The 25,645-nt window shown below is 43.4% G+C and overlaps 1 protein-coding gene across 1 annotated transcript in view; it reads right to left on the bottom strand.

The window, feature by feature from the left end:
• gpc3 (glypican 3) overlaps positions 1–25,645 on the bottom strand; it is a 358,923-nt gene that overhangs the window by 231,805 nt on the left and 101,473 nt on the right. The gene's annotated exons all lie outside the window — the stretch shown is intronic.

A 25,645-nucleotide genomic window follows, 5' to 3' on the forward strand; every position in this document is an offset into this window, starting at 1 on the left:
GAGTATCCCGTCTACCACACAACGACATTACTACAACGTATTCAATTTACCAGCAGAGACATTATTCAAAGGACAAAGGACTCGGTTTGGAAACACGGCCTTCCATCTACCACCAACCTACCGAAGCGCAGCTCAGAGTAAATATTTATTGCATTTTCCTTTTCCAAATGGCGGTAATTTAGAATGCATCATATACTGTATTTACGATAGCACAGCTTCTCCCTGTGTCCCTCAGTCTTCCCGCTCTTTCACTCAAACCCAGACCCTTTTCTTTTGTGTAACCAGCTGTCATATCTGTTTTCCTTAATGATGTAATTTGTAATCAAGTTATGATTTAATTATGTGTATGTGTAATTCTGTGTGATTGTAGTTAGGTATTTAGTAAATAAATAATTAAACCCAATTTTTTATATTGCTGATTCAACTTGTTAGCCAGCGTTCGTGCAGATAACCAAGAATTTACAACTTTCAGATGAGACTGAATTAAGATGACGATTAATATTGACTGCTATTGATGTAAAATATTACTAGGTCTTTAAGAGTTTATTCGGAAGATAACAGCTCTATAAATATTATTTTGTGTTGCCCGACTCTCTAGTTAATTACCTTTACATGATTAGCTCAATCAGGTAATATTAATTACGGATCAATTATTTTATGGAATAGCATGTCATATCACTTAATTCGGCATAGCCAAAGACACAACACCACACATAAAAACATTCAAAGCTGGTTAAATAGTTGTATAAGAATCCACAAGAACAAATGGGAATAGCTGAGAGGCAGCGAAAAGGCCAGGTGCATCATTGCGCATGAAAGAACAGTGAAGACATGATACATGCAACTCAAAAAGCTCCCCTGTTTATCTTGTTGAGGGACAATACAATTATCCTACATAGACTAGCCTACAACACCACAATGCAATGAATTATTACATTATTGTTTTCAAGTGAGTACAAAATTCTACTCTAGGCTGCAGTGAATATGTCAGTTGAATAAACCCCCTTAGGCCTCACTCCCCCCTATCTGAGATACCTACTGCAGCCCTCATCCTCCACATACAACACCCGTTCTGCCAGTCACATTCTTTAAAGGTCCCCAAAGCACATCCCTGGGTCGCTCCTCTTTTCAGTTTGCTGCAGCTAGCAACTGGAACGAGTTGCAAAAATACTCAAACTGGATAGTTTTATCTCAATCTCATCATTCAAAGACTCAATCATGGACACTCTTACTGACAGTTGTGGCTGCTTCATGTGATGTACTGTTGTTTCTACCTTCTTGCCCTTTATGCTGTTGTCTGTGTCCAACAATGTTTGTACCATGCTGTGCTTTCTGCCATGTTGTGTTGCTACCATGTTGTTGTCATGTTGTGTTGCTACATTGCTGTGTTGTCATGTAAGCCAGCAGCACACCACCCTGCATCCCACTGCTGGCTTGCTTCTGAAGCTAAACAGGGTTAGTCCTGGATGGGAGACCAGATGCTGCTGGAAGTGGTGTTGGAGGGCCAGTAGGACGCACTCTTTCCTCTAGCCTAAAAAATATTCCAATGCCCCAGGGCAGTGATTGGGGACACTGCTCTGTGTAGGGTGCTGTCTCTCGGATGGGACGTTAAATGGGTGTCCTGACTCTCTGAGGTCATTAAAAATCCCTGGTGTCCTGGCTAAATTCCCAAGCTGTCCCTCATACCATCATGGTCACCTAATCATCCCCAGCTTACAATTGGCTGTAAATGAGAATGTGTTGTGTTCACAGTCAATTTACCTGGTAAAACAAAAAAAAAGAATGTGTTGCTGCCATGCTATGTTGTTGTCTTAGGTTTATCTTTATGTAGTTTTGTTTAGCCTCTCTTGTTGTGATGTGTGTTTTGTCCTATATTTTATTTTTTAAATCCCAGCCCCCAGTCCCTGGAGGAGGCCTTTTGGTAGACCGTCATTTTAAATAAGATCTAGGGATCAAGGGAGACACTCAAGTTTTTTAATACTATATCTCTTGACACATTGATGAAAATAGTCACAGCCTCTAAACCTTCAAGCTGCATTCTGGACCCTATTCCAACTAAACTACTGAAAGAGCTGCTTCCTGTGCTTGGCCATCCTATGTTGGACATAATAAACGCCTCCCTATCCACCAGATGTGTACCAAACTCACTAAATATGGCAGTAATAAAGCCTCTCTTGAAAAAGCCCAGAAAAAAAAAACTATTGGCCTATATCGAATCTTCCATTCCTCTCAAAAAAAATGTAAAAGCTGTTGAGTAGCAACTCACTGCCTTCCTGAAGACAAACAATGGATAAAAAACGCTTCAGTCTGGTTTTAGACGCCATTATAGCCCTGAGGCTGCACTTGTGAAGGTGGTAAATAACCTTTTAATGGCGTCAGACCAAGGCTCTGCATCTGTCCTCGTGCTCCAAGACCTTAGTGCTGCTTTTGATACCATCGATCACCACATTCTTTTGGAAAAATTTGAATCACAAATTGGTTGACACGGACAAGTTCTGGCCTGGTTAAGATCTTATCTGTCGGAAAGTCTCTGTGGACGGTTTGTCCTCTGACAAATCAACTGTAAATATCAGGGTTCCTCAAGGTTCCATTTTAAAACCACTATTGTTTTCACTATATATTTTACCTCTTGGTGATGTCATTCGGAAACATTATGCTAACTTTCACTGCTTTGCGGATGATACACAGTTGAACATTTTGATGAAACATGGTGAAGCCCTAAAATTGCCCTCCCTGGAAGCCTGTGTTTCAGACATAAGGAAGTGGACGGTGGCAAATGATTTACTTTTAAACTCGGACAAAACAGAGATGCTAGTTCTAGGTCCCAAGAAACAAAGAGATCTTCTGTTGGATCTGACAATTAATCTTGATGGTTGTACAGTTGTCTCAAATAAAACTGTGAAGGACCTTGGCGTTACTCTTGACCTTGATCTCTCTTTTGACGAACATATCAAGACTGTTTCATGGACATATTTTTTTCAAATTAATCCATGCTTTTAACATTGCAAAAATCTGAAACTTTCAGTCCAAAAATGATGCAGAAAAATGTATCCACGCGTTTGTCACTTCTAGATTAGACTACTGCAATTGCTCTACTTTTCAGTTACCTGGATAAAGCACAAAATCAACTTCAGTTAGTGCTAAACACGGCTGCTGGAATCTTGACGAGAACCAAAAAATGTGATCAAATAACTCCAGTGGGAGCCTCTCTACACTGGCTTTCTGTTAAGGCCAGGCCTGATTTCAAGGTTTTACTGCTAACCTACAAAGCATTACACAGGCTTGCTCCTACCTATCTTTCTGATTTGGTCCTGCCGTACATACCTACACGTACGCTACAGTCACAAGACGCAGGCCTCCTTATTGTCCCTAGAATTTCTAAGCAAACAGCTGGAGGCAGGGCTTTCTCCTATAGAGCTCAGTTTTTATGGAATGGTCTGCCTATCCATGTGAGACGCAGACTCGGTCTCAACCTTTAAGTCTTTATTGAAGACTTCTCTCTTCCGTAGGTCCTATGACTGAGTGTAGTCTGGTCCAGGAGTGTGAAGGTGAACGGAAAGGCACTGGAGCGACGAACCGCCCTTGCTGTCTCTGCCTGGCCGGTTCCCTTCTCTGCACTGGGATTCTCTGCCTCTAACCCTATTACGGGGGCTGAGTCACTGGCTTACTGGTGCTCTTCCATGCCGTCCCAAGGAGGGGTGCGTCACTTGAGTGGGTTGAGTCACTGATGTGATCTTCCTGTCCGGAATGGCGCCCCCCTTGGGTTCGTGCTGTGGGGGAGATCTTTGTGGGCTATACTCTGCCTTGTCTCAGGATGGTAAGTTGGTGGTTGAAGATATCCCTCTAGTGGTGTGGGGGCTGTGCTTTGGAAAAGTGGGTGGGGTTATATCCTGCCTGGTTGGCCCTGTCCAGAGGTATTGTCGGACGGGGCCACAGAGTCTCCCGACCCCTCTTGTCTCAGCCCCCAGTATTTATGCTGCAATAGTTTATATGTCGGGGGGCTAGGGTCAGTCTGTTACATCTGGAGTATTTCCCCTGTCTTATAGGTCCTGTTTGAATTTAAGTATGCTCCCTCTAACTCTCTCTTTCTCTTTCTCTCTCTTCTCTTAGAGGACCTGAGCCCCAGGACTACCTGGTCTGATATCTCCTTTGTAACGCTTCTCGTTGGTGGAAGGAGAGGAACTAGTAGATGTCCTAACCGAAGTTTACATGCACTAAGTTGACTGTGACTTTAAACAGCTTGGAAAATTCCAGAAAATTATGTCATGGCTTTAGAAGCTTCTGATAGGCTAATTGACATCATTTGAGTCAATTGGAGGTGTACCTGTGGATGAATTTCAAGGCCTAACTTCAAACTCAGAACCTCTTTGCTTGACATCATGGGAAAATCAAAAGAAATCAGCCAAGACCTCAGAAAAACATTGTAGACCTCCACAAGTCTGGTTCATCCTTGGGAGCAATTTCCAAACTCCTGACGGTACCACGTTCATGGTGTTATTCGGCTTGCAAGCCTCCATCTTTTTCCTCCAAACACAACGATGGTCATTATGGCCACAGTTATATTTTTGTTTCATCAGACCAGAGGACATTTCTCCAAGACGTACAATCTTTGTCCCCATGTGCAGTTGCAAACCATAGTCTGCCTTTTCTATGGCAGTTTTGGAGCAGTGGCTTCTTCCTTGCTGAGCGGCCTTTCAGGTTATGTCGATAGAGGACTTGTTTTACTGTAGATACAGTGCCTTGCGAAAGTATTCGGCCCCCCTGAACTTTGCGACCTTTTGCCACATTTCAGGCTTCAAACATAAAGATATAAAACTGTATTTTTTTGTGAAGAATCAACAACAAGTGGGACACAATCATGAAGTGGAACGACATTTATTGGATATTTCAAACTTTTTTAACAAATCAAAAACTGAAAAATTGGGCGTGCAAAATTATTCAGCCCCCTTAAGTTAATACTTTGTAGCGCCACCTTTTGCTGCGATTACAGCTGTAAGTCGCTTGGGGTATGTCTCTATCAGTTTTGCACATCGAGAGACTGACATTTTTTCCCATTCCTCCTTCCTCAGTGAGGCATTTGTGAACAGCAGTTTTCAGTTCTTTCCACAGATTCTCGATTGGATTCAGGTCTGGACTTTGACTCGACCATTCTAACACCTGGATATGTTTATTTTTGAACCATTCCATTGTAGATTTTGCTTTATGTTTTGGATCATTGTCTTGTTGGAAGACAAATCTCCGTCACAGTCTCAGGTCTTTTGCAGACTCCATCAGGTTTTCTTCCAGAATGGTCCTGTATTTGGCTCCATCCATCTTCCCATCAATTTTAACCATCTTCCCTGTCCCTGCTGAAGAAAAGCAGGCCCAAACCATGATGCTGCCACCACCATGTTTGACAGTGGGGATGGTGTGTTCAGCTGTGTTGCTTTTACGCCAAACATAACGTTTTGCATTGTTGCCAAAAAGTTCAATTTTGGTTTTATCTGACCAGAGCACCTTCTTCCACATGTTTGGTGTGTCTCCCAGGTGGCTTGTGGCAAACTTTAAACGACACTTTTTATGGATATCTTTAAGAAATGGCTTTCTTCTTGCCACTCTTCCATAAAGGCCAGATTTGTGCAATACACGACTGATTGTTGTCCTATGGACAGAGTCTCCCACCTCAGATGTAGATCTCTGCAGTTCATCCAGAGTGATCATGGGCCTCTTGGCTGCATCTCTGATCAGTCTTCTCCTTGTATGAGCTGAAAGTTTAGAGGGACGGCCAGGTCTTGGTAGATTTGCAGTGGTCTGATACTCCTTCCATTTCAATATTATCGCTTGCACAGTGCTCCTTGGGATGTTTAAAGCTTGGGAAATCTTTTTGTATCCAAATCCGGCTTTAAACTTCTTCACCACAGTATCTCGGACCTGCCTGGTGTGTTCCTTGTTCTTCATGATGCTCTCTGCGCTTTTAACGGACCTCTGAGACTATCACAGTGCAGGTGCATTTATACGGAGACTTGATTACACACAGGTGGATTGTATTTATCATCATTAGTCATTTAGGTCAACATTGGATCATTCAGAGATCCTCACTGAACTGGAGAGAGTTTGCTGCACTGAAAGTAAAGGGGCTGAATAATTTTGCACGCCCAATTTTTCAGTTTTTGATTTGTTAAAAAAGTTTGAAATATCCAATAAATGTCGTTCCACTTCATGATTGTGTCCCACTTGTTGTTGATTCTTCCCAAAAAAATACAGTTTTATATCTTTATGTTTGAAGCCTGAAATGTGGCAAAAGGTCGCAAAGTTCAAGGGGGCCGAATACTTTCGCAAGGCACTGTATAGATACTTTTGTACCTGTTTCTTTCAGCATCTTTGCAAGGTCCTTTGTTGTTGTTCTAGGATTGATTTGCACTTTCGCACCAAAGTATGTTCATCTCTCGGAGACAGAACGTGTCTCCATCCTGAGCAGTATGATGGCTGAGTGGTCCCATGGTGTTTATACTTGCCCACTATTGTTTGTACAGATGAACGTGGTACCTTCAGGCGTTTGGAAATTGTTCCGAAGGTGTATGTAAACTTCTGACCCACTAGAATTGTGATACAGGGAATTATAAATTAAATAAACTGTCTGTAAACAATTGTTAGAAAAATTACTTGTGTAATGCACGAAGTAGATGTCCTAACCGACTTGCCAAAACTATAGTTTGTTAACAAGAAATTTGTGGAGTGGTTGAAAAACAAGTTTTAATGACTCCAACCTAAGTGTATGTAAACTTCCGACTTGAACCGTACATGAAATGCCCTGTCATAGCCCTTCTAAGAATAGCCTTTACACTTCCTATTTAACCTTAACTGAGTGGTTTCGAACCAGGTCTCCTGCATGTCACAAGACTATGTTAGTCCACTTAGATAAAGCCCATAGGGATTAGTTCAGGAAGCTAACACAAGTCTTCCAGTCTCCAGCAAGGTTCATTGAACAACCTTGGTTACATTTCACTCCCCCTTTGACCTCATACTCAGAGATCACAGCACCAATATAACTGACTGGGTATGAAATCAGGCCTACTGCACAACAACACTTCCTGTGGCATACAGTAGCAGAAGGATCTGTAAATCCCATTTAATGAGAGTGCAACAGAGGTGGTTTGGTATTACGTCCATGTAATGAGTAGCCTCGTAATTACCAGAGAGATTACCGCGTGTAGCAAACCATTCATGTAAGCCTGCAGGACCAGACAATGCAACTTTTCAGATCTCAGACAAATTAATCATCACACCCGCGTGGTTTCCAAAGCACCGGTGTTAGACTTCACCCCCCTTTGACCTCCTCCTTGAAGAGACCCATCCAAGTCACAGGACCAATGCCTAGACTTTAGCTTTACATTCATCCATTTTTGTCCAAAATATTGAGTCATTGAAACTGAAACAGTGCATCCCGAATGGGTGGAGGCAGCGAACAATGTACCAGGCCAGCAGTGATTTTCAACCTGATACCAAGAAATGTCTTGGCGAATTATGCTAATCATGCATTGAACTGCATCCATCAATTCTGCCAACAATGCCTTACTGCACATCATGGAATTTTTTGTCATATATAACCTATTTTAAAACCTCTTATGAAGTTGATTTTGTAGCATAAACTGGGAATTTACTGTTTCATATCTGCATAGTAGTTAAAACGCTGTCAGATCCACTTTAAGAAGATCCACCTTAGAAATACGCAGGGTTTATGACTTTGTGTCTGTGGTAACTAGTGACGATCCGGAGCAGGTTAGCGCTGAAGGATTCATTGCCATAGAAATGTAGTTGACTAAAGGTGAGCCACCTTCTTGTCAACGGTTATCCCGATTGAACTCAGAATTGACCAAAGTTAGCTCGCTAACTTCTCTATCCCGTTATGTAGTATAACCCTCTGTTGTGTAGAGAACCTAAACATCCTGAGCAAATGAACTGTACTGCTGCTAAGTACTGAAAACCTCTCTCTTCTCACTCTCTCCAGCTCCTTTCCCCTCTCTATCTACAGTGCCTTCAGAAAGTATTCACAACCCTTGACTTTTTCCACATTTTGTTGTGTTACTGCTTGAATTTAAAATGGATTACATTTATATTTTGTGTCACTGGCCTAAACAATACCACATAATGTCAAAGTGGAATTATGTTTTTAGAAATTTGAACAAATTCATTAAAAATGTCAATAAGTATTCAACCCCTTTGTTATAGCAAGCTGAAATAAGTTCAGGAGTAAACATTTGTCATATAGTCATATAATAAGTTGAATGGACTCGGTGTCCAACATCATTTTTGAATGACTACATCATCTGTGTACCCGACACATACAATTATCTATAAGGTCCCTCAGTCGAGCAGTGAATGTCAAACACAGATTCAACCACAAAGATCAGCGAGGTTTTCCAATGCCTCGCAAAGAAAGGCACCTATTGCTAGATAATAACCTTTTTTTAAATAATGACATTACATATCTCTTTGAGCATGGTTAAGTTAATAAATACACGTTGGATGGTGTATCAATACACCCAGTCACTGCAAAGATACCGGTGTCCTTCCTAACTCAGTTGCCAGAGAGGAAGGAAACCACTTAGGGATTTCCCCATGAGGCTAATAGTGACTTTAAAACAGTTAAAGAGTTTAATGGCTATGATAGGAGAAAAACTGAGGATGGATCAACAATATTGTAGCTACTGCACAATACTAACCTAATAGACAGAGTGAAAAGTAGGAAGAAATATTCCTAAACATGCATCCTGATTGCAATAAGACACTAAAGTAAAACTACAAAAAATGTGGCAAAGGAAATAACTTCATGTCCTGAATGTTATGTTTGTGGCAAATCCAACACAACATATCACTGAGTACCACTCTTCATATTTTCAGGTATGGTGTATCATGTTATGGGAATGCTTGTCATCAGCAAGGACTAGGGAGATTTCTAGGATAAAATAAACAGAATAAAGTGCATTTTTCCACATTTTGTTAGGTTACAGCCTTATTCTAAAATATATTTTTTTAAATCTTCATCAATCTACACACAATACCTCGTAATGACAAAGTAAAAACACATTTGTAATTATTTTTTTTTACAAATGTATTAAATATAAAAAGCATAAATATCACATTTACATAAGTATTCAGATCCTTTACTCAGTACTTTGTTGAAACACAGCCTTGAGTCCTCTTGGGTATGACGCTACAAGCTTGGCTGTATTTAGGTAGTTTCTCCCATTCTTCTCTGCAGATCCTCTCAAGCACTGTCAGGTTGGATGAGGAGTGTCGCTGCACAGCTATTTTCAAGTTTCTTCAGAGATGTTCAATCGCATCCAGGCTCTGTCTGGGCCACTCAAGGAGACTCAGAGATTTGTCCCGAAGCCACTCCTACATTGTCTTAACTGTGTGCTTTGGGTCGTTGTACTGTCGGAAGGTGAACCTTCACCCCAGTCTGAGGTCCTGAACGCTCTGGAGCAGGTTTTCATCAAGGATATCTCTGTACTTTGCTGACTAGTCTCCCAATCCCTACCACTGAAAGACATTCCCACAGCATGATGCTGCCACCACCATGCTTCACCGTAGGGATGGTGCCAGGTTTCCTCCAGACGTGACACTTGGCATTCAGTCCAAATAGTTCAATCTTGGTTTCATCAGGCCAAAGATTATTGTTTCTCGTGGTCTGTCCTGTAGGTACCTTTTGGCAAACTTCAAGCGGGCAGTCATGTGTCTATTGCTGAGGAGTGGCTTTTGTCTGGCCACTCTACCATAAAGGCCTGATTGGTGGAGTGCTGCAGAGATGGTTGTCCTTCTGAAAGGTTCTCCCATCCCCACATAGGAACTCTGGAGCTCTGTCAGAGTGACCATCGGGTCACCTCCCTGACCAAGGCCCTTCTCCCCCGATTGCTCAGTTTGGCCGGGTGGCCAGCTTTAGGAAGAGTCTTGGTGGTTCCAAACTTCTTCCATTTAAGAACGATGGAGGCTACTGTGTTCTTGGGGACCTTCAATGCTGCAGACATTTTCTGGTACCCTTCCCCAGATCCATGCCTCGACACAATCCTGTCTTGGACCTCTACAAACAATTCCTTCAAACTCAAGGCCTGTTTCTTGCTCTGACAACTGTGGGACCTTATATAGACAGACGTGTGCCTTTCCAAATCATGTCCAGTCAATTTAATTTTTCACAGGTGGACTCCAATCAAGTTGTAGAAACATCTCAAGGACAATCAATGGAAACAGAATGCACCTGAACTCCATTTCGAGTTTCATAGCAAAGGTTCTGAATACTTATGTAAATTAGTTATTTCTGTTCTATTTTTTTATACATTTGCAATTTTTTTAAATACATTTTCACTTTGGCATTATGGGGTATTGTGTGTAGATTAATGAGGGAAAACATGACTTGAATCCATTTGAGAATAAGGCTGCAATGTAACAAAATGTGGTAAAAGTCAAAGGGTCTGAATACTTTCCAAAATGCACTGTCTCTAAGCACAGGCAAAATCCTAGAGGAAAACCTGGTTCAGTCTGCTTTCCAACAGACACTGGGAGACAAATGCACCTTTCAGCAGGACAATAGCCTAAATCAAAAGTAGCTTACCAAGACAACATTTAATGTTCCTGAGTGGCCTAGTTACAGTTTTGACTTAAATTGGCTTGAAAATCTATGACTTGAAAATGGCTTTCTAGCAATGATCAACATCCAACTAGACAGAGCTTGAAGAATAAAAAAATATATAATGTGTAAATATTGTACAATCCTGGTGTGCAAAGCTCTTAGAGACTTACCCAGAAAGACTCACAGCTGTAATCACTGCCAAAGGGGATTCTAACATGTAATGACCATGGGATGTGAATACTTATGCAAATTAGATATTTCACTTTCAATAAATTTGTAAAAACATATTTTCACCTAGTCTTTATGGGGTATTGTGTGTAGATGGTTGAGAAAAAACAATATATTTAATTAGTTTTGAATTCAGGCTGTAACACAACAACGTGGAATTAGTGAAGGGTACTTTCTGAAGGCACTGTATCTCTCTCTCTCGCTCTCTTGCCTTCTCTCTCTCCTTCTCTCTCTCTCTCTCTCTCTCTCTCTCTCCTTCTCTCACCTCTCTCTCCTTCTCTCTTTCTCTCCTCTCTCTCTCTCACTCCCTCTCCTTTCCTCTCCTCTCTCGTTCTCTCTCTCTCTCCTCTCTCTCTCTCTCTTTCACCTCTCTCTCCTTCTCTCTCTCTCTCTCTCTCTCTCCTTCTCTCACCTCTCTCTCCTCTCCTCTCTCGCTCTCCTTCTCTCTCTCTCCTCTGTCTGTGTGTGAATGTGTGAGCAGATGAAAGAAAAACGCCCACAATCTTTCTGTGGTAGTGTGAGGGCTGCTAAAGCATGCATCATCCCCCTTTCCCCTCATTCTCTCATCCCCATCTTCCCTCTTCGCCAAAGGAAAGAGAAAGAGGGACTTCCTTGTTCGTCTCTCCTGGCCTCACTCCATCGTTAAAGTTGACATCAGTCTGCATGTCATAAAACAACATGGCTTCCTACCTCGACAAGTGCCAGCGCTGATCAAAGGCTGACAGCTGTTTGCCTCTTTCCCCTCTTTCTTTACATATCTTCTCTGTTTATTTTCATTAGTATATTTCAACCCCCCCCCTCCCTTCCCCTCTCTTCACCTTTGCAAACTTTATGATATTGTAACTTTTCTGAAAAATCTCCAGAGTGAAATGGAAAGTAATGTGATGTTGTTTGGGGGAAACAATGGGAGAGTTCTTTCTTCATCTAAAGCTGTCCCATTTCCATCTTAAAGAACCCCCTCTTCCCACACCCTTACCCTAATACCCACATACCTACCTCAACCTCCCCCTCTTCCCACACCCTTACCCTAATACCCTCATACCTACCTTAACCTCCACGTCCCCCTCTTCCCACACCCTTACCCTAATACCCACCTCAACCTCCCCCTCTTCCCACACTCTTACCCTAATACCCTCATACCTACCTTAACCTCCCCCTCTTCCCTCACCCTTAACCTAATACACCCTCATACCCACCTTAACCTCCCCCTCCTCCCACACCCTTAACCTAATACACCCTCATACCCACCTTAACCTCCCCCTCTTCCCACACCCTTACCCTAATACCCCTCATACCTACCGTAACCTCCCCCTCCCCCTCCTCCAACACCCTTACCCTAATACCCCTCATACCCACCTTAACCTCCCCCTCTTCCAACACCCTTACCCTAATACCCTCATACCTATCTTAACCTCCCCCTCTTCCCTCACCCTTACCCTAATACCTACCTTAACCTAATACCCTCATACCTACCTTGACCTCCCCCTCCTCCCACACCCTTACCCTAATACCCCTCATACCAACCTTAACCTCCCCCTCTTCGCACACCCTTACCCTAATACCCTCATACCTACCTTGACCCCCCCCTCCTCCCACACCCTTACCCTAATACCCTCATACCTACCTTGACCTCCCCCTCATCCCACACCCTTACCCTAATACCCCTCATACCCACCTTAACCTCCCCCTCTTCCCACACCCTTACCCTAATACCCTCATACCTATCTTAACCTCCCCTTCTTCCCTCACCCTTACCCTAATACCTACCTTAACCTAATACCCTCATACCTACCTTGACCTCCCCCTCCTCCCACACCCTTACCCTAATACCCCTCATACCAACCTTAACCTCCCCCTCTTCCCACACCCTTACCCTAATACCCTCATACCTATCTTAACCTCCCCTTCTTCCCTCACCCTTACCCTAATACCTACCTTAACCTAATACCCTCATACCTACCTTGACCTCCCCCTCCTCCCACACCCTTACCCTAATACCCCTCATACCAACCTTAACCTCCCCCTCTTCCCACACCCTTACCCTAATACCCCTCATACCTAACAAAAACTCCCCCTCTTCCCACACCCTTATCCTAATACCCTCATACCTAACAAAACCTCCCCCTCTTCCCCCAGTGAACACCTCAGCACTCCATAGACTACAGTGCACTCTCAGGATGTCTACATACCTACCCTCCTTCCCCTCTTCCCTCCACCTTTCCTTCTCCTTCACTTCTACCTTCTCCCTCTCGCTGCCATATTTACCTCCCCATAGGTGTGTTGATGAATGGGTGAGTGCTGCCATCTCTGTGCCCACCAGGCAGCGAGGGGAGGGGAGAGGCAGGGCTCGGCTCAGAACCCTCTCTGGGATCCAGACAGAGAGGAGATTCATTCATTAATCCAGCAGGTTGAAAGTCAGGACACACTGACGGCAGGCTTCAGGACAAAGTGTGCTTTTCTGTATGTGTGTGTGTGTGTGTGTGTGTGTGTGTGTGTGTGTGTGTGTGTGTGTGTCCGTGTGTGTGTGTGCGTTGGTGGGTAGTAGGAGGATAGGGTAGATGAGCTCTTTAAATAACCTGGGTACAGACAGGAGCAGCCAGAGGCATGGCATACAAGACCGTCCTTGACCTCCTGTCTCTCACACGCACGCACGCACGCACGCACGCACGCACGCACACACACACACACACACACACACACACACACACACACACACACACACACACACACACACACACACACACACACACACACACACACACACACACACACACACACACACACACACACACACACACACACACACACACACACACACACACACACACACACACACACACACACACACACACACACACACACACACACAACCAATGACTTTAAACAGCCTGTAAGGGTGGAGTGGGGGTAGGGATAGTGTGCTACAATTCAGGTATATAAAGTACTACAGAGAGGACTGCAATAGCAGCACCCAGAACCATTATTAGGCTGATGAAGGGTCACCCAGAACCATTATTAGGCTGATGAAGGGTCACCCAGCACCATTATTAGGCTGATGAAGGGTCACCCAGAACCATTATTACGCTGTTGAAGGGTCACCCAGCACCATTATTAGGCTGATGAACTCTACCCAGCACCATTATTAGGCTGATGAACTGCACCCAGCACCATTATTAGGCTGATGAACTGCAACCAGCACCATTATTAGGCTGATGAACAGCACCCAGCACAACTATTAGTACAGCTACAGTATCTTGTAACTTGATTGAGGATATATCATCCTACATTAAACACATGGTATGAGACATATAATTAATACATTCTAGACATCAGATTAACCCACTAAGAATTGTTCATCAATCCTGTGTAGACAAGATACCCATTAATTAAAAACTTCATACATGCATCAGATAAAAGTAGAATAAAAAAACATGAGCTGGCGCACACCCAGAGGAAATTATTTTATGGAGAGGTGCTGACTAATGGCAAATAAACTATAAGCTATAAATATAGAGTCGCACACTCTATATATAAACTCCCAGTAATTTAGTGGGTAAATCCCCTTCTTCGCGCACAGTGATGCCAAAATGAAATGATTTACCCAATACATTTTAATTTAATTATAGCTTATCTTTTTTTCTTAGCTTATCTTTATAGCTATTTTTATAGCTTATTATATGCATCAGATAAAACCAGATTGATGTCTAGTAGAATCACACTGACTGATTCCGGTGTAGTAGAATCACACTGACTGATTCCGGTGTAGTAGAATCACACTGACTGATTCATGTGTAGTAGAATCACACTGACTGATTCATGTGTAGTAGAATCACACTGACTGATTCATGTGTAGTAGAATCACACTGACTGATTCATGTGTAGTAGAATCACACTGACTGATTCATGTGTAGTAGAATCACACTGACTGATTCATGTGTAGTAGAATCACACTGACTGATTCATGTGTAGTAGAATCACACTGACTGATTCATGTGTAGTAGAATCACACTGACTGATTCCGGTGTAGTAGAATCACACTGACTGATTCCGGTGTAGTAGAATCATACTGATTGATTCATGAAAGCACCGTCGTGAGCTGCCCAGTGACATGAGCCTACCAGACAAGCTAAATAACTTATGTGTTCGCTTTGAGGCAAGTAACACTGAAACATGCATGAGAGTATCAGCTGTTCCGGATGACTGTGTGATCACACTTTCCGCAGCCGATGTAAGTAAGACCTTTAAATAGGTCAACATTCACAAGACCACGGGGCTAGACGGATTACCAGGACCTGTACTCCGAGCATGCGCTGACCAACTGGCAAGGGTCTTCACTGACATTTTCAACCTCTCCCTGTCTGAGTCTGTAATACCAACATGTTTCAAGCAGACCACCATAGTCTCTGTGCCCAAGAACACTAAGGTAACCTGCCTAAATGACTACCGACCTGTAGCACTCACATCTCTAGCCATGAAATGCTTTGAAAGGCTGGTCAGGGCTCACATCAACACAATTATCCCAGAAACCCTAGATCCACTCCAATTTGCATACCGCCCCAACAGATTCACAGATGATGCAATCTCTATTGTACTCCACACTCCAATCTCTATTGTACTCCCTTTCACACCTGGACAAAAGGAACCCCTATGTGAGAATGCTATTCATTGACTGCAGCTCAGCATTCAACACCATAGTGTCCTCAAAGCTCATCACTAAGCTGAGGACCCTGGGACTAAACACCTCCCTCTGTAACTGGATCCTGGACTTCCTGACTTCCTGACGGGCAACAACACATCCGCAACACTGATCCTCAACACGGGGGCCCCTCAGGGTTGCATGCTCAGTCCCCTCCTGTACTCCCTGTTCACTCATGACTGCACAGCCAGGCACGACTCCAACACCATCATTAAGTTTGCCAATTACACAACAATGGTAGGCCTGAGCACAGACAACGACGAGACAGCCTATATGGAGGAGGTCAGGGACCTGACCGTGTGGTGCAAGTGTAACAGATGTGAAACGGCTAGCTTAGTTAGCGTGGGCGCTAAATAGCGTTTCAATCAGTGACGTCACTTGCTCTGAGACCTTGAAGTAGTAGTTCCCCTTGCTCTGCAAGGGCCGCGGCTTTTGTGGAGCGATGGGTAACGATGCTTCGAGGGTGACTGTTGATGTGTGCAGAAGGTCCCTAGTTCGCGCCCGGGTATGGGCGAGGGGACGGTCTAAATTTGTACTGTTACATTGTTGCTGTTGACCCGGATTACTGGTTGCTGCGGAAAAAGGAGGAAGGTCAAAAGGGGGGTGAGTGTAACAGATGTGAAACGGCTAGCTTAGTTAGCGTGGGCGCTAAATAGCGTTTCAATCAGTGACGTCACTTGCTCTGAGACCTTGAAATAGTAGTTCCCCTTGCTCTGCAAGGGCCGCGGCTTTTGTGGAGCGATGGGTAACGATGCTTCGAGGGTGACTGTTGATGTGTGCAGAAGGTCCATGGTTGGCGCCCGGGTATGGGCGAGGGGACGGTTTAAATTTATACTGTTACACAAGGACAACAACCTCTCCCTCAATGTGATCAAGACAAAGCAGATGATTGTGGATTACAAGAAAAGGAGGACCGAGCACGCCCCCATTCTCATCGACAGGGCTGTAGTTAAGCAGGTTGAGAGCTTCAAGTTCCTTGGTGTCCACATCAACGACAAACTAACGTGGTACGGCACACCAGGAAAGTCGTGAGGAGGGCACGACAAAACTTATTCCAACTCTGGAGACTGAAAAGATTTGGCATGGGTCCTCAGATCCTCAAAAGGTTTTACAGCTGCAACATCGAGAGCATCCTGACGGGTTGCATCACAGCCTGGTATGGCAACTGCTCGGCCTCTGACCGCAAGGCACTACAGAGGGTAGTACGTACGGCCCAGTACATCACCCCTGTATACTGCCCCGCTATTGTTATTTTACTGCTGCTTTTTAATTATTTGTCATTTTTATCTCTTACTTTTTTTTAGGTATTTTCTTAAAACCACATTGTTGGTTAAGGGCTTACGGGTTTGTAAGTAAGCATTTCACTGTAAGGTCTATTTTTATTTTATTTTAGAGCTTTATTTAACTCGTCTACACCTGTTGTATTCGGTGCATGTGACAAATAAAATGTTATTTTATTTGATGTGTAGTAGAATCAGACTGATTGATTCATGTGTAGTAGAATCAGACTGATTGATTAATGTGTAATAGAATCAGACTGATTGATTAATGTGTAATAGAATCAGACTGATTGATTAATGTGTAATAGAATCAGACTGATTGATTCATGTGTAGTAGAATCAGACTGATTGATTAATGTGTAATAGAATCAGACTGATTGATTCATGTGTAGTAGAATCAGACTGATTGATTCATGTGTAGTAGAATCAGACTGATTGATTCATGTGTAGTAGAATCACGCTGATTGATTAATGTGTAGTTGAATTACACTGATTGATTAATGTGTAGTAGATTCACACGGACTGATTAATGTGTAGCAGAGTCACACTGACTGATTCATGTGTTGTAGAGTCACACTGACTGATTCATGTGTCGTACAGTCACACTGATTGATTAATGTGTAGTACAGTCACACTGATTGATTAATGTGTAGCAGAATCACACTGATTGATTCATGTGTAGTACAGTCACACTGATTGATTAATGTGTAGTACAGTCACACTGATTGATTAATGTGTAGCAGAATCACACTGATTGATTCATGTGTAGTACAGTCACACTGATTGATTCATGTGTAGTACAGTCACACTGATTGATTCATGTGTAGTACAGTCACACTGATTGATTCATGTGTAGTACAGTCACACTGATTGATTCATGTGTCGTACAGTCACACTGATTGATTAATGTGTAGTACAGTCACACTGATTGATTAATGTGTAGCAGAATCACACTGATTGATTCATGTGTAGTACAGTCACACTGATTGATTCATGTGTAGTACAGTCACACTGATTGATTCATGTGTAGTAGAATCCACAAATGTTGTTCCAGACAGAACCCGTATTTATTTTGTTCCGTTCCACTGTTCCAACCAGCAAAATAAAGTTCTGAACCAGATTGAACACCAAAAAAGTCACGGTTTATTTTGTTCCTTTCTGTTCCTTTTAAAACCTCAAGATTAAACTACTTCACCAATCAATGCGGATAGAGCAGCTTGCTATGGAGCGGGCAAGCTATTTACATGCATTGGACAGAGTAGACGAGTGTAGGGAATGAGATGCAACTGAAATTTTGCGGGTGAGGAGAGAGCGAGAGAAGGTGGAGGCTTGGCTAGAAGCGCTAGACATCTTGTTGTTATGACATGCATTATCTTAATCAGGACCACTGAATTATATCTACGGAGGAATGGCTTCTATGAAGGACCTTTAAATGTCTTTGAACTTCAGTGAGTTGACTTAATGTTGGAACAGCTAGCTTTTATTTATTTTTTATTTGACACTTATTTTACTAGTCAAGTCAGTTAAAAATTGTTATTTGCAATGATGGCCTAGCCGGACAATGCTGGGCCAATTGTGCTCCGCCCTATGAGACTCCCAATCACGGCCAGTTGTGATACAGCCTGGAATTGAACCAGGGTCTGTAATGATGCCACTAGCACTGAGATACAGTGCTTTAGACTGCTGCGCCACTCGGGAGCCCTTGAGCTAACAAGCTTGTGTGTGCAGAGCGGCACCAGAATGAAAATAAAAACATGTCTTAACTTTCTGTATTTAATAAATCCAATGTGAAACGTGATAACTACAGAGGATACAATGAGACAGGAGGAGGAGACACTGAGACAGGAGGAGGAGGGGAGGAGGAGGAGGAGGAGACACTGAGACAGGAGGAGGAGACAATGAGACAGGAGGAGGAGACACTGAGACAGGAGGAGGAGGGGGAGGAGGAGACACTGAGACAGGAGGAGGAGGAGACACTGAGACAGGAGGAGGAGGAGGAGGCACTGAGACAGGAGGATGATGAGGAGGAGGAGGCACTGAGACAGGAGGAGGAGACACTGAGACAGGAGGAGGAGGAGGAGACACTGAGACAGGAGGAGGAAGAGGAGGAGACACTGAGACAGGAGGAGGAGGAGACACTGAGACAGGAGGAGGAGGAGGAGCTAGTGAAACAGGAGGAGGAGGAGACACTGAGACAGGAGGAGGAGGAGACACTGAGACAGGAGGATGAGGAGGAGGAGACACTGAGACAGGAGGAGGAGGAGCTACTGAGACAGGAGGAGGAGGAGACACTGAGACAGGAGGAGGAGCTACTGAAACAGGAGGAGGAGGAGACACTGAGACAGGAGGAGGACGAGCTACTGAGACAGGAGGAGGAGGAGACACTGAGACAGGAGGAGGAGACACTGAGACAGGAGGAGGAGCTACTGAAACAGGAGGAGGAGGAGACACTGAGACAGGAGGAGGAGGAGGAGCTACTGAAACAGGAGGAGGAGGAGGAGACACTGAGACAGGAGGAGGAGACACTGAGACAGGAAGATGAGGAGGAGGAGACACTGAGACAGGAGGAGGAGGAGCTACTGAGACAGGAGGAGGAGGAGACACTGAGACAAGAAGAGGAGACACTGAGACAGGAGGAGGAGCTACTGAGACAGGAGGAGGAGGAGACACTGAGACAGGAGGAGGAGACACTGAGACAGGAGGAGGAGGATGAGACAGGAGGAGGAGGAGGAGGAGACACTGAGGGAGAAACACTGAAGAGAAACAAAGGCCACGAGGAAGTCAGAAATACTGTCCGTCAAAACCTACTAACAGTGAGTGTCAAAACGTACAAACAGTGGCCCACAGAAAACAACCCTGGTACAAGAAGAGAAATACGTTTTTGGATTATATAATGTGGTTGTTTCAGCTGGCTTTTTTGAATGCACTTACAGTAAGTCACTCTGGATCAGAAGAGAGGAGAGGGACATAGAGACATCTCATCACATAATTTCTCCAGGGAATAGTGCTGAACACAGTAGATCTTAATCTACAGCTGATTGGAGAAGTGGCTTGCTGATGAGACTAAGAGGAACAACACCATTTCTTACTTAAACATAGTTGTCTAGTAACATCAACATGATTAGTTGTGACACTGTATTTTACATCTGAGGTGGTCTTTAATTCTTGGTTATTAACACTTTCTTGAAGGTTTTATAGTTTTACTTTACTATGCTATGGTTTCAGCAACCTTACTTGAATGCACTTATCGTAGGTCGTACTAGGTAAGAGTGCCTGCTGAATGACTAAAGAATACATGAAAGATGTGTGTGTTGGGGGGTGTATACTAGTACACTCTCCATCAAAATAAGACATGAATTGGCCTAATCTATTACCCAGTGTCACATGCTTATCGGGATGTCCAATTAGAGCGGAGAAGCAAAACACCTGCACAGATAACAGTTCCTCAGTCTCCTGACCATCTAACTGACCAGATAACAGGTCCTCAGTCTCCTGACCATCTAACTGACCAGATAACAGGTCTCAGTCTCCTGACCATCTAACTGACCAGATAACAGGTCCTCAGTCTCCTGACCATCTAACTGACCAGATAACAGGTCTCAGTCTCCTGACCATCTAACTGACCAGATAACAGGTCCTCAGTCTCCTGACCATCTAACTGACCAGATAACAGGTCTCAGTCTCCTGACCATCTAACTGACCAGATAACAGGTCTCAGTCTCCTGACCATCTAACTGACCAGATAACAGGTCTCAGTCTCCTGACCATCTAACTGACCAGATAACAGGTCTCAGTCTCCTGACCATCTAACTGACCAGATAACAGGTCTCAGTCTCCTGACCATCTAACTGACCAGATAACAGGTCTCAGTCTCCTGACCATCTAACTAACCAGATAACAGGTCCTCAGTCTCCTGACCATCTAACTGACCAGATAACAGGTCCTCAGTCTCCTGACCATCTAACTGACCAGATAACAGGTCCTCAGTCTCCTGACCATCTAACTGACCAGATAACAGGTCCTCAGTCTCCTGACCATCTAACTGACCAGATAACAGGTCCTCAGTCTCCTGACCATCTAACTGACCAGATAACAGGTCCTCAGTCTCCTGACCATCTAACTGACCAGATAACAGTTCCTCAGTCTCCTGACCATCTAACTGACCAGATAACAGGTCCTCAGTCTCCTGACCATCTAACTGACCAGATAACAGGTCCTCAGTCTCCTGACCATCTAACTGACCAGATAACAGGTCCTCAGTCTCCTGACCATCTAACTGACCAGATAACAGGTCATCAGTCTCCTGACCATCTAACTGACCAGATAACATGTCCTCAGTCTCCTGACCATCTAACTGACCAGATAACAGGTCCTCAGTCTCCTGACCATCTAACTGACCAGATAACATGTCCTCAGTCTCCTGACCATCTAACTGACCAGATAACATGTCCTCAGTCTCCTGACCATCTAACTGACCAGATAACAGGTCCTCAGTCTCCTGACCATCTAACTGACCAGATAACAGGTCATCAGTCTCCTGACCATCTAACTGACCAGATAACATGTCCTCAGTCTCCTGACCATCTAACTAACCAGAGGCTACAGACCTGCTCCACGCAACATTAGCTTTGGCCTAGCATAGCATACTAATCAGTCTTCCTGTTAATCTAGTGTAGCATACCAATCAATCTTCCTGTTAACCTAGTGAAGCATACCAATCAGTCTTCCTGTTAATCTAGTGTAGCATACCAATCAGTCTTCCTGATAATCTAGTGTAGCATACCAATCAGTCTTCCTGTTAATCTAGTGTTGCATACCAATCAGTCTTCCTGTTAATCTAGTGTTGCATACCAATCAGTCTTCCTGATAATCTAGTGTTGCATACCAATCAGTCTTCCTGTTAATCTAGTGAAGCATACCAATCAGTCTTCCTGTTAATCTAGTGTTGCATACCAATCAGTCTTCCTGATAATCTAGTGTAGCATACCAATCAGTCTTCCTGTTAATCTAGTGTCGCATACCAATCAGTCTTCCTGTTAATCTAGTGTTGCATACCAATCAGTATTCCTGTTAATCTAGTGTAGCATACCAATCAGTCTTCCTGTTAATCTAGTGTTGCATACCAATCAGTCTTCCTGATAATCTAGTGTAGCATACCAATCAGTCTTCCTGTTAATCTAGTGTTGCATACCAATCAGTCTTCCTGTTAATCTAGTGTTGCATACCAATCAGTCTTCCTGTTAATCTAATGTAGCATACCAACTAGTCTTCCTGATAATCTAGTGTTGCATACCAACTAGTCTTCCTGTTAATCTAGTGTTGCATACCAATCAGTCTTCCTGTTAATCTAGTGTAGCATACCAATCAGTCTTCCTGTTAATCTAGTGTAGCATACCAATCAATCTTCCTGTTAATATTGTGTTGCATACCAATCATTCTTCCTGGTAATTTGATATCTACAGTGGGGTTGTTGGGGAACTATAGATGCAAAGTGGCAATATGATAATTGAGGGGGAGGTGTTAATGTAGGAGTTCTGTGTGGGTGTTAATGTTCATGGCTACCTGACCAACTACGGGACAGATGAAGGAGAAATTCAGACCTCATACAGTGCCTTGCGAAAGTATTCGGCCCCCTTGAACTTTGCGACCTTTTGCCACATTTAAGGCTTCAAACATAAAGATATAAAACTGTATTTTTTTTGTGAAGAATCAACGACAAGTGGGACACAATCATGAAGTGGAACGACATTTATTGGATATTTCAAACTTTTTTAACAAATCAAAAACTGAAAAATTGGGCGTGCAAAATTATTCAGCCCCTTTACTTTCAGTGCAGCAAACTCTCTCCAGAAGTTCAGTGAGGATCTCTGAATGATCCAATGTTGACCTAAATGACTAATGATGATAAATACAATCCACCTGTGTGTAATCAAGTCTCCGTATAAATGCACCTGCACTGTGATAGTCTCAGAGGTCCGTTAAAAGCGCAGAGAGCATCATGAAGAACAAGGAACACACCAGGCAGGTTCGAGATACTGTTGTGAAGAAGTTTAAAGCCGGATTTGGATACAAAAAGATTTCCCAAGCTTTAAACATCCCAAGGAGCACTGTGCAAGCGATAATATTGAAATGGAAGGAGCATCAGACCACTGCAAATCTAGCAAGACCTGGCCGTCCCTCTAAACTTTCAGCTCATACAAGGAGAAGACTGATCAGAGATGCAGCCAAGAGGCCCATGATCACTCTGGATGAACTGCAGAGATCTACAGCTGAGGTGGGAGACTCTGTCCATAGGACAACAATCAGTCGTATATTGCACATCTGGCCTTTATGGAAGAGTGGCAAGAAGAAAGCCATTTCTTAAAGATATCCATAAAAAGTGTTGTTTAAAGTTTGCCACAAGCCACCTGGGAGACACACCAAACAAGTGGAAGAAGGTGCTCTGGTCAGATGAAACCAAAATTGAACTTTTTGGCAACAATGCAAAACGTTATGTTTGGCGTAAAAGCAACACAGCTCATCACCCCATCCCCACTGTCAAACATGGTGGTGGCAGCATCATGGTTTGGGCCTGCTTTTCTTCAGCAGGGACAGGGAAGATGGTTCAAATTGATGGGAAGATGGATGGAGCCAAATACAGGACCATTCTGGAAGAAAACCTGATGGAGTCTGCAAAAGACCTGAGACTGGGACGGAGATTTGTCTTCCAACAAGACAATGATCCAAAACATAAAGCAAAATCTACAATGGAATGGTTCAAAAATAAACATATCCAGGTGTTAGAATGGCCAAGTCAAAGTCCAGACCTGAATCAAATCGAGAATCTGTGGAAAGAACTGAAAACTGCTGTTCACAAATGCTCTCCATCCAACCTCACTGAGCTCGAGCTGTTTTGCAAGGAGGAATGGGAAAAAATGTCAGTCTCTCGATGTGCAAAACTGATAGAGACATACCCCAAGCGACTTACAGCTGTAATCGCAGCAAAAGGTGGCGCTACAAAGTATTAACTTAAGGGGGCTGAATAATTTTGCACGCCCAATTTTTCAGTTTTTGATTTGTTAAAAAAGTTTGAAATATCCAATAAATGTCGTTCCACTTCATGATTGTGTCCCACTTGTTGTTGATTCTTCACAAAAAATACAGTTTTATATCTTTATGTTTGAAGCCTGAAATGTGGCAAAAGGTCGCAAAGTTCAAGGGGGCCGAATACTTTCGCAAGGCACTGTATACTGTATCCACCTCTTCATATCCCGTATCCTCCCTCTTCATATACTGTAGCCCCCTCTTCATATACTGTATCCCCCTCTTCATCTACTGTATCCCCCTCTTCATATACTGTAGCTCCCCTCTAAATATACTGAATCCCCCCCAATAAATATACTGTATCCCCCCTCTAAATATACTGTAGCTCCCCTCTTTATATACTGTATCCCACCCTCTAAATATACTGTAGCCCCCCTCTTCATACACTGTATCCCCCCCCTCTAAATATACTGTAGCCCGCCTCTTCATATACTGTATCCCCCTCTAAATATACTGTAGCCCCCCTCTAAATATACTGTAGCTCCCCTCTTTATATACTGTATCCCACCCTCTTCATATACTGTATCCCCCTCTTCATATACTGTATCCCCCCCTCTAAATATACTGTAGCCCGCCTCTTCCTATACTGTATCCCCCCCTCTAAATATACTGTAGCTCCCCTCTAAATATACTGTATCCCCCCCAATAAATATACTGTATCCCCCTCTTCATATCCCGTATCCTCCCTCTTCATATACTGTATCCCCCTCTTCATATACTGTATCCCCCTCTTCATATACTGTATCCCCCCTCTAAATATACTGTAGCCCGCCTCTTCATATACTGTATCCCCCCCTCTAAATATACTGTAGCTCCCCTCTAAATATACTGTATCCCCCCCAATAAATATACTGTAGCCCCCCTCTTTATATACTGTATCCCCCCTCTAAATATACTGTAGCCCCCCCCCTCTTCATATACTGTATCCCCCCCCTCTTCATATACTGTATCCCCCGCTTCATATCCTGTATCCTCCCTCTTCATATCCTGTATCCTCCCTCTTCATATACTGTATCCCCCGCTTCATATACTGTATCCCCATCTTCATATACTGTATCCCCCGCTTCATATCCTGTATCCTCCCTCTTCATATACTGTATCCCCATCTTCATATACTGTATCCCCCGCTTCATATCCTGTATCCTCCCTCTTCATATACTGTATCCCCATCTTCATATACTGTAGCCCCCTTCTTGAATCATCCACACCAAAACTACGTGTTTGTCTTCATCCTGTGGTTTTTTAATAGCTGCACACACACACATAAAGGATGATTGGGGCTTTGGATTTATGGAAAGGCCCTAAGAAGTTGAGTACACAAGGATACAGTTAATCTCAACCTCTAGAGTCGAGACCCTCAATACCTTCTCACTCATTCATTTCAATAGATAAGACATGATAAATGTTCGGGAGAAAAATGTATATTTTCGTGGATGACACTGCGATAGAAATATGATTTCTTAGGTAGTAATTCATGCATTCATTAATTCACCCAGACCAGTGGTGGATGTCCTGTCCTCATGTGATGTTAATGCCGCCATGTACACAGGTCATTGAGTCATTAGTAGCTAGGTGAGGAGTGTTGGTGTGGGCTGCCTGACCTGGTTACAATGGGAAGGTAGGTATGGGAGAGTGGGGTAAGTTGATCCAAAGGGGTAAGTTGATCCAAAGGGGTAAGTTGATCCAAAGGGGTAAGTTGATCCAAAGGGGTAAGTTGATCCAAAGTGGTAAATTGAAGGACTCTTGTTTCCT

The sequence above is a fragment of the Oncorhynchus mykiss genome, chromosome 31, assembly GCF_013265735.2.
Source record: "Oncorhynchus mykiss isolate Arlee chromosome 31, USDA_OmykA_1.1, whole genome shotgun sequence".
In the NCBI taxonomy this organism is placed as follows: domain Eukaryota; kingdom Metazoa; phylum Chordata; class Actinopteri; order Salmoniformes; family Salmonidae; genus Oncorhynchus; species Oncorhynchus mykiss.